The following is a 10945-nucleotide window of genomic DNA, read 5'->3' on the forward strand; positions in this document are numbered from 1 at the left end:
GGCACCGACGGCCACTGCCCTTGTCTAACAGCTATGTACAGTGTATTCACACTCACGTGTTATATCTGAACTGGAAGGAACATAAGCCAACTTGCTTTTCTGGAGGACTACTTAGACCAGGGTTCTTCAATTCCGGTCCTGGAGGGCCGAAACACTTCTGTTTTTTATTTCTACCTGGTAGTTAATTGCACTCACCTGGTGTCCCAGGTCTGAATTAGCCCCTGATTAGAAGGAGAGGATGAAAAACAGAGGTGTTTCGGCCCTCCAGGACCGGAATTGAAGAAGCCTGACATAGACCTTTTATACATGGAACGTGCAGCTTGTCTGCTCAAGCACTTCGATTTAGGTTTACATGGTCACTGGGACACTGTACACAAGTTCTTGGACTCTGGAAACACATGAACGATTTGAATCCTGAATATATTCCAATTACAATATTGTATGAAATGGAAACCTTGTAACTCATTTATTGGACTCTTATATGATGCACTACCCTTACCCCTCCCACCCCTTCCCCTCCCCTGTTTTTTGTTCTGTATGTTTTGTCATTCGCGTATTGTTTCTATGCTGAAAGAAAATAAAAACTGTTAACAGTAAAACATTTTAAAAACTCACATTATATACTGTATATAAACATTTTGTAGGCCTAAATGAGCTACACTATTCAAATGTACTGAAATGTGTGAGTTGTTGCTGGTTTCTTTTCTGCTACGGTACTATCGAAATGTGTTTCTTTTGGATCTGTATTATTCCAATATGTTGTGGTGTATTACTGTAATCTCTCTCTCTCTCTCTCTCTCTCTCTCTCTCTCTCTCTCTCTCTCTCTCTCTCTCTCTCTCTCTCTCTCTCTCTCTCTCTCTCTCTCTCTCCTGCAGCCACTCTTCACTGTGCCCTGTGTTACCATAGCAACCAATAGCAATGTCAGGCCATGGCGTTCTATTGCAGCAGCAGATGCAAAGGAAAGCAGGGAGGGCTCTCTCTCTCACACACACACTAGGAGGGCTTCCTCTCTCCATCTCCACTTGCCTTTCTCTGTCTCTCTACAGAGAGGGGGATGGGGGGCGAGATGAGAAAAGAGGACAGGACAGGAGAGGTTCAATCGGAGTTTGAGGGTTTCTTGTCACTATTAGCAGATATCAATGCAGACAAAAATCTCTTTACATTTACATTTACGTCATTTAGCAGACGCTCTTATCCAGAGCGACTTACATGAGCAATTAGGGTTAAGTGCCTTGCTCAAGGGCACATCGGCAGATTTTTCACCTAGTCGGCTCGGGGATTAGAACCAGCGACCTTTCGATTACTGGCACAACGCTCTTAACCACTAAGCTACCTGCCTTTAAAAATCAGTGTTTTTTGTAAGCCCATATACTCAAATATAAACTACAAATAACTAGAATTACTGCAACAATTCAATTAAAGTCACTCTCTCAAAATATAAAAATCACTATAATGCTGAATGAGGGTGAGTAAATGACAGTGTCATGACTCTTCTAGGTGAGGATCAAAGGCCTCAGATCAGCTTGGCAAATGGTAGGCCATTTTAATGGTAGGTTTATTTGAACAGTGAGAGACAGAATAACAAAACAAAAATCCAGAAAAACACATGTCAAAAATGTTATAAATTGATTTGCATTTTAATGAGGGAAATAAGTATTTGACCCCCACTCAATCAGAAATATTTCTGGCTCCCAGGTGTCTTTTATACAGGTAACAAGTTGAGATTAGGAGCACACTCTTAAAGGGAGTGCTCCTAATCTCACCTTGTTACCTGTATAAAAGACACCTCTCCACAGAAGCAATCAATCAATCAGATTCCAAACTCTCCACCGTGGGCAAGACCAAAGAGCTCTCCAAGGATGTCAGGGACAAGATTGTAGACCTACACAAGGCTGGAATGGGCTACAAGACCGTCGCCAAGCAGCTTGGTGAGAAGGTGACAACAGTTGGTGCGATTATTCGAAAATGGAAGAAACACAAAACTGTCAATCTCCCTCGGCCTGGGGCTCCATGCAAAATCTCACCTCGTGGAGTTGCAATGATCATGAGAACGGTGAGGAATCAGCCCAGAACTACACGGGAGGATCTTGTCAATGATCTCAAGGCAGCTGGGACCATAGTCACCAATAAAACAATTGGTAACACACTACACCGTGAAGGACTGAAATCCTGCAGCGCCCGCAAGGTCCCCCTGCTCACGAAAGCACATATACAGGCCCGTCTGAAGTTTGCCAATGAACATCTGAATGATTCAGAGGAGAACTGGGTTAAAGTGTTGTGTTCAGATGAGACCAAAATGGAGCTCTTTGGCATCAACTCAACTCGCCGTGTTTAGAGGAGGAGGAATGCTGCCTATGACCCCAAGAACACCATCCCCACCGTCAAACATGGAGGTGGAAACATTATGCTTTGGGGGTGTTTTTCTGCTAAGGGGACAGGACAACTTCACCGCATCAAAGGGACGATGGACGGGGCCATGTACCGTCAAATCTTGGGTGAGAACCTCCTTCCCTCAGCCAGGGCATTGAAAATGGGTCGTGGATGGGTATTCCAGCATGACAATGACCCAATACATAAGGCCAAGGCAACAAAGGAGTGGCTCAAGAAGAAGCACATTAAGGACCTGGAGTGGCCTAGCCAGTCTCCAGACCTTAATCCCATAGAAAATCTGTGGAGGGAGCTGAAGGTTCGAGTTGCCAAACGTCAGCCTCGAAACCTTAATGACTTGGAGAAGATCTGCAAAGAGGAGTGGAACAAAATCCCTCCTGAGATGTGTGCAAACCTGGTGGCCAACTACAAGAAACGTCTGACCTCTGTGATTGCCAACAAGGGTTTTGCCACCAAGTACTAAGTCATGTTTTGCAGAGGGGTCAAATACTTATTTCCCTCATTAAAATGCAAATGAATTTATAACATTTTTGACATGCGTTTTTCTGGATTTTGTTGTTGTTATTCTGTCTCTCACTGTTCAAATAAACCTACCATTAAAATTATAGACTGATCATGTCTTTGTCAGTGGGCAAACGTACAAAATCACTGTAAAGGCTTGAAAGACAAATTCACATCAGACCAGAAAGCGTTGAGATGATAGTCCACACGTTTGAAATGGTTATAACGTTGAATCTCAACATGAGGTGAAGAAGATAAACTCACTAGACCAGAACATTGCCAGTCTGCAGCTTTCCGTGTAAAGAGATCTAGAACTTTGACTAAAGACATGAGGTGAGAAGGAGAAAATCCCATCTCAGACAATCATTGGTGCATCTGAGTATCTGCTCTATTTGAACACTCCACTCCAAGCCAGGACAACTAAGAAGAAGGTCATTGTGACCTCTGGTGGACAAGCAGAGCCTTACACTGAAACAGGACACTAAAACCGACTCCTTCCCATAGAAGGATTGATTGGTTTCAACGGAGAGACGACTAATGAAGACATATACACGTAAATACATTCATGACTTCTTACCCAAACGGGCGGTGGTTCGTGAGCAAAGTATTATGATTACTTTGAGGGTAGCTTCCAAATGTATCAACGATAAGTTTGACTCTCTCTTTGTCTCTCCCTTTCCCTCTCCCTATCTACCCCTCACTCTTTTGATAATCAAGCAGCCATGCTGTTGTTAGTCCACTAGGGACTTTTTCTCATGTATTAAGTATGTATGTATTCTGTGTTATTATTTAATTAGCTAGTAAATAAATAATTAAGCCAATTTGTGTAGTGCTGAATCATAAGTAAAGCTGGGGTCCTTGCGGATCCAAGAATTCTGCAACCGTTCAGAATAAGACTGATAAGAGGTAATGATTGACACGTTGACTGTTTTATACATATTGATAGGTAAAGAACTTTTAGAGTTTATTTCGGGAGATGTTAACTCTATAAACAACTTCTTCCGTGGTTTCCCAAATCCTAATGAGTTAATTGTTACATGATTAATTTAATCGAGTAACAATTCAACATAGTTAGGTGATTTGATAAATAACAGTCATCATATTAATGAAAGTCACGTCACGACAATTGGATTCCCCGTGCTAGGAATCTAAGACAGAATTATGCCTTACTGATGAATTCCGTCTATATGAATTGTGTAGCAGATTACATTATATACCATTAGAGCTGTAAGCAGGATTTGTTGTTGAGATGTGTGTGTGTTTCCATTTGAACAATATTCTAGAGGTTGACTCCGGTGTTGTATATCTGATGAAGAGTCAGTGTGTAGGGTGAATTACTGAATTCTTGTGAGCCAGGACATATGGAAATGTGAGAAAAAATATTCCTTTGGCAAAAGGCAAGCAGATTCGGTCAGTATTAATTTCTTGAGCGAGGAAATATGGGCCGGCCGATTTTAGAAATTTGAGAAGATATATTCGTAGGACCGAAGCAAAATCATTATCTCTCTATCTCTTGCATTTCAGTAGCATGAGTAGATAAAGGCAAGTATTTATTTATGTTACCGTGTGTTCCGGTAAACATTGCTAGCGAAGAAATGCCGATTGGGTTGAACGTGAGACGTTGTTAGTAAACCCATTCCCTATCAGAAGGGAATCCTGTGTGCTGGGAAGTGAACATTCCGGTAAAAGACAGGCTAGCTTTGCATTAGATGCTAAGTTAACAAAGGGAGAGCAGCCATTTCCCTTTGTTCACAGCAAAATCCCGCACATTGGGCGACAGAAGTTCCGCCTCCTCGGGACTCCCGTTTGACTTCAGCATTCGGGGATCAGTGACCCCTGGTGGTGAAGAATTGCCAGTATTTTCTTTGTCAAAAAAAAATATATTCCATGTGAGGGCAACCTCTTCTCACATTTGTAACAACTGGTTACACTTATGATATCTAACCAATCTCAACTGATTGGATATTGTTGTTTCGTTCAATTTAACAAGGACATTAAATTGCCAAACAAACCTTTTACCAGGTTGATCATTTGGATAAGGACCATTAATTTGTTCCAAACAAAGAGACTTTTCCACATTAACCAAGATACAGAGATGCCTCCAGGTTAATTAAAGTGTAATTCCCAGATAGCCTTTACAGGTATGATTAATCATTAACATTGATTAATCAGTTAAATTTGCCTTTGCAAATTAATTCATGTCCAACTCCCATATTACTGATCCAGTACTGATGATTCATTAACGTCTATAAATAGATGAAAATCGTATTTGTAGCTTCCAATGACTCAAAACCCACATTTTGAAAAAAAAAAATATATATATATATTTGTTTTTAATAATGTCCAAGCTACCAGAGGGGGTGGTCCCCATTCCCCCGCTAATTAGTGAATCCTCACCCATACAAGGATTGATCGCTGGCCTCAGCAGCGATATAAACCCTAACTATGCCATTAGTGGAAAAACAGCAGAAATTGCGACGAACGCCATCCAAAATAAACCATCGGGCGCAGGCCTTGTAAAGTTTCTCTCCAGTTTAGCCCTGATGTATGGCCACCATCAGAGATTGACATCGATCCTGTACCACAGTGCACAGCAGAAGCACAGGCAAGAAACGGTTGATGGATAGGCGGAGAGAACCGGGAAACTAATGGCAAAAGCAGAAGAGAAAAAGATTCTGCTAGCCGAGGAACTTCATTTGAAAACTGAACAATTAAAGGTAATGGCAAAAACTTATGACGACGAACAAGCAAAAACTCTTCAACAAAATCGTCTTCTACAGGAACAACTCGATTTAGCCAAAACTAAAAACGATGAGGTCCACGCCAAACTAGATAAATCTGACGAGTTATCTACAAACAGGGGCGCGCAACTTGATAACATGCATGCAGTTTTGATGAACATTACTCATAGCAATAATGTTCTAGTCCAAATGCAATGACCAAGTTGGATGACAAAACAGCGGAACTCATTGAAGTCACTGACCAAGTGAATGATGAGAGAACCCAGGTGATGAAGATGGAGAAAGTGATCTCTAAGCAAGCAGAGGAAATCTCATCACTGAATCTCTCGCTCCGCACTCAAGACCTCGACCTGTAAACCATAACAGATAGGTATGAGGCCTAACGGAGCAAGTGCGACACTCACGTGTCTAAAATAAGTACTCTAAGTGCTCAAGTGGACTCTGCTATGCAGCAGAATACCACCTCTAGGTACCATCTGGAGGAATTCCAGAACAGTCACGCGCTACAGCGTGACTACCCAACCAAGCAACCAAGCTCGCAAACGGAGCTCGGTACACAAAGGAGTGAAGATGACAGAAGATTTCAGACTTTGCCTCTCTCAGGTGTCCCTCAGTCTTCTCCTCTTGGCCATTCGGCACAGAGTAATCTGGCACCTCTTCGCCAACAAAGCCAAAGCTTGGCTTCTCCTCTTGGCCTTTCGGCCCAAATTTCCCCACATGATGAAGCAAACCATCTCCGGGCACTTGGCACGGAACGCCTTGACAAAATCGTCAAAAACGTCCACAACTTTGACCCCGTTCCAGGGAAGCCAAACGACACTGAGATGTTCTTAGCAGACATAGAGGATGCCTTGGATGGCTACCCGAACGCTACGGGTGCTTGACAGGCTTTACCTGTTGATGCGAACGTCGAATAGACACGTGACAAGGTTCATCCGTCTACAACAGCAACACATGCAAAACGACTATGCGAAACTTGCCACAGCTTTGAAAATATAATTCAGTGGTTCTGCGACTCGCAAACACGACAGCTCGTTGGCTAACACTGTCAAACAAGCTTGGAATAAACACCCACAAGCATACTATCATAGGCTTCGTTCAGCTTACTTTGGCCTATTCACTGAAACAGGAATGGAAGAGCTATTACCATTCAAACAAATGTTTCTGTCGAACATGTATCCCAACTTCATTTCCTACTTGGGTCCTACAGCCCACGTTGGTTTGCCAATCTTAGACCTCAGAGAGCTTGCGAGCACAGTTTTTGAGGCGTCAAAACTGCGCAGCACTAAGAGCCCTGACATCTCAGGTTTGAAGATTGAACAGGAGCACTCACTCCAGTTAGAGGGCGCATCATCACCTATTGGAGAGTTGAGAGATGACGAACAACAACGGGTTCTACCATGAAACCATGATACCAATACCCACCGCGGTAAAAATAACTGTAAAGTACATTGCCAGCGAAACGACTACCGCTACAATCAACCTGATCGCTACGTTCCTGCACCCAACCCACACAGTGTCAAAGCACAAGGATAACAAATGTAACAAAGGGTTCAATGACGATCAAAACGTAACCCGATGCTCTTTAGAAGCTTTGCTAAGAGAAGTACTAAAACAAGAAAAAGTTGAAAAAGGGGAAAAAGATAAGTCACTATGACTAGACATGGAATTGCTGGACAACAGATCCGCCGGAATTAACACCCTTAGTGAGGACGTAAACAATAAACTTACTCCCGCTGTCGAAAGTACCCCTTGGGAAAAAGAAGTTTCAACACCTCTTGGTGCAGAATCTGACCCAAGGAGATATTACGATTTCTTGTCACATTCAGTCAGGAAACCTGATTGACTATTTATTAGCCTGCAGTCTCTGTGAGTGAGAAACGTCCCTCCTCCTTGGAGTCTTGCAATACTGTAGCTGAGATTAACTTCTCTTGTCCTTCGGACACTTCCGCAAGCACTGCGGCCGTCTCAGGAATAAAAACATTGACGTGCAGAGTGTACACTGCTTCCGATGATACCTTTTCTGCTTTAAGGGGGACTGAAACCCCTTATAACGAAACTAACAGTGTCAGTTCCGCAACTGACCCGTTGACTCCCACTGGTGAAACACTGTGCGATATCGCAAAAAGATATCCTCGTCTCAGTTCGCAGGTACTGGAACGGTTGCCACACGCGGATGCTGTGTTGACTGGCAGGCCACGACAGCCACTGAGCATTTTGATGCACAAACACCAGGAGATTTAGTTGAAAGGTTACAGCCAATCTACTAACAATGTGGCTGCTGATGACTCATACAAAGGGTCCGACCTTTTCATTTGTGCCTCGGACACCAACACCAACCACTGGTGGGCGGGGTCCCAAGACACAAAGGGGGGGAATACTAGCCCTACTCCCCAAAAAAAATTGTAACAATAATCATTCCTTGCCATGTGTAGTCTCAACTACAATGCAACGAGTAAAATGTTCTTATCATGTGGTCCGGTAGGATAACATTGCTGAATAAATCGGTAGGATAGCTGGTCCCCTTGGGTACCAGTACAAATGCCAGCAACAGTCAGTCCAGCCACACTCAGTAAGAAGGTTAGAGACCTAACAAGTCAAATTGCCCTTGATAACAGCGACAGAGGAGGTAGTAGTCACTCAGATTGCAACACGTGGAAGGGAATCTCCCAAAACACTCTTCTGATGGTTAACACACATGCCACTAATAAATTGAACGCTCCATTCAGGAGGAAAGTTATTAGAAATCATGAACCATGATCACACCGCGTACGACTGGTTCCGTGCTTATAGAGTACTTCCGTCGTGAGGTTAGCTCCTCCGTGGATAACATGGCTATAAAATAGACTCCTTCATACCTATCGCCACTACAATGGTGTAAAACACATTGACATTGGCTTGAGGTCGGCACCAATTCTTACTGACACACCGTCATTGACACAAAAATTATCTGATGAAGTCAGACTCATTCTGAACCGGTTGCAGCCTTCCAGGATACTTGGTTTTCTTTCACTTGGCATGTGCGCTTGTGTAAGTACAACAGAACATGTGGGCATAATGTACAACGGTAGTCCACACGGTTGAAATGGTTATAACAATGAATCTCAACATGAGGTGAAGAAGATAAACTCACTAGACCAGAACATTGCCAGTCTGCAGCTGTCCGTGTAAAGTGATCTAGAACTTTGACTAAAGACATGAGGTGAGAAGGAGAAAATCCCATCTCAGACAATCATTGGTGCATCTGAGTATCTGTTCTATTTGAACACTCCACTCCAAGACAGGACAACTAAGAAGAAGGACATTGTGACCTCTGGTGGACAAGCAGAGCCTTACACCGAAACGGGACACTAAAACCGACTCCTTCCCATAGAAGGATTGATTGGTTTCAACTGAGAGACGACGAATAAAGACATCTACACGTAAATACATTCATGACTTCTTACCCAAACGGGCGGTGGTTCGTGAGCAAAGTATTATGATTACTTTGAGGGTAGCTTCCAAATGTATCAACGATAAGTTTGACTCTCTCTTTGTCTCTCCATCTCCCTCTCCCTATCTACCCCTCCCTCTTTTGATAACCAAGCAGTCATGCTGATGTTAGTCTGCTAGGGACTTTTTCTCAAGTACGTATGTATTCTGTGTTATTATTTAGTTAGCTATTAAATAAATAATTAAGCCAATTTGTGTAGTGCTAAATCATAAGTAAAGCTGGGGTTCTTGCGGATCCAAGAATTCTGCGACCATTCAGAATGAGACTGATAAGAGGTAATGATTGACACGTTGACTGTACAGCTATTTTCAGGTCTCTCCAGAGATGTTCGATCGGGTTCAAGTCCGGGCTCTGGCTGGGACACTCAAGGAAATTCAGAGACTTGTCCCGAAGCCACTCCTGCATTGTCTGAGGTCCTGAGCGCTCTGGAGCAGGTTTTCATCAAGAATCTCTCTGTGCTTTGCTCCGTTCATCTTTCCCTCGATCCCAGTCCCTGTTGCTGAAAAACATCCTCACAACGTGATGCTGCCACCACCATACTTCACCGTAGGAATGGTGCCAGGTTTCCTCCAGACGTGATGCTTGGTATTCAGGCCAAAGAGTTCCTTCTTGGTTTCATCAGACCAGAGAATCTTGTTCCTCATGGTCAGAGTCCTTTAGGTGCCTTTTGGCAAACTCCAGGCGGTCTGTCATGTGCGTTTTACTGAGGAGTCTGGCCTGATTGGTGGAGCGCTGCAGAGGTGGTTGTCCTTCTGGAAGGTTCTCCCATCTCCACAGAGGAACTCTGGAGCTCTGTCAGAGTGACCATCGGGTTCTTTGTCCCCTCCCTGATCAAGGCCCTTCTGCCCCGATTGCTCAGTTTGGCCAGGCGGCCAGCTCTAGGAAGAGTCTTGGTGGTTCCAAACCTCTTCCATTTAAGAATGATGGAGGCCATTGTGTTCTTGTGGACCTTCAATGCTGCAGAAAGTTTTTGGTACCCTTCCCCAGATCTGTGCCTCGACACATTCATGTCTCTGAGCTCTACGGACAATTCCTTCGACCTCATGGTTTGGTTTTTGCTCTGACATGCACTGTCAACTGTGGGACCTTGTATAGACAGGTGTGTGCCTTTCCAAATCATGTCCAATCAATTGAATTTACCACAGGAGGACTCCAATCAAGTTGTAGAAACATCTCAAGGATGATCAATGGAAACAGGATGCACCTGATCTCAATTTCGATTCTCATTGCAAAGGGTCTGAATACTTATGTAAATAAGGTATTTCAGTTTTTTTGTTTCCAAAAAATCTAAAAACCAGTTTTTGCTTTGTCATTATGGGGCATTGTGTGTAGATGTATTTAATCAATTTTAGAATAAGGCTGTAACGTAACAAAATGTGGAAAAAGTCAAGGGGTCTGAATACTTTCCGAATGCACTGTAAATAACAATAACGAGGCTATATACAACGTGCAGGGTTATGAGGTAGTTGAAATCACATCTTTAAAAACACAGCCACAGATGAGTGCACTAATTAGTTTGATATTCACCCTTCTACGAGTGTAGGAAGTGGATATGAATACAGTGGCTTGCGAAAGTATTCAACCCCCTTGGCATTTTTCCTATTTTGTTGCCTTTCAAACTATAATTAAAATTGATTTTTGGGTGGTGTGTATCATTTGATTTACACAACATGCCTACCACTTGAAGATGCAAAACAGAAAACTTGAGCGTGCATAAATATTCACCCCCCCCCCCCCCCCCCCCCCCCCCCCCCCCCAAAGTCAATACTTTGTAGAGCCACCTTTTGCAGCAATTACAGCTGCAAGTCTCTTGGGGTATGT

Source organism: Coregonus lavaretus, assembly GCF_964263955.1.
Source record: "Coregonus lavaretus genome assembly, chromosome: 23".
In the NCBI taxonomy this organism is placed as follows: domain Eukaryota; kingdom Metazoa; phylum Chordata; class Actinopteri; order Salmoniformes; family Salmonidae; genus Coregonus; species Coregonus lavaretus.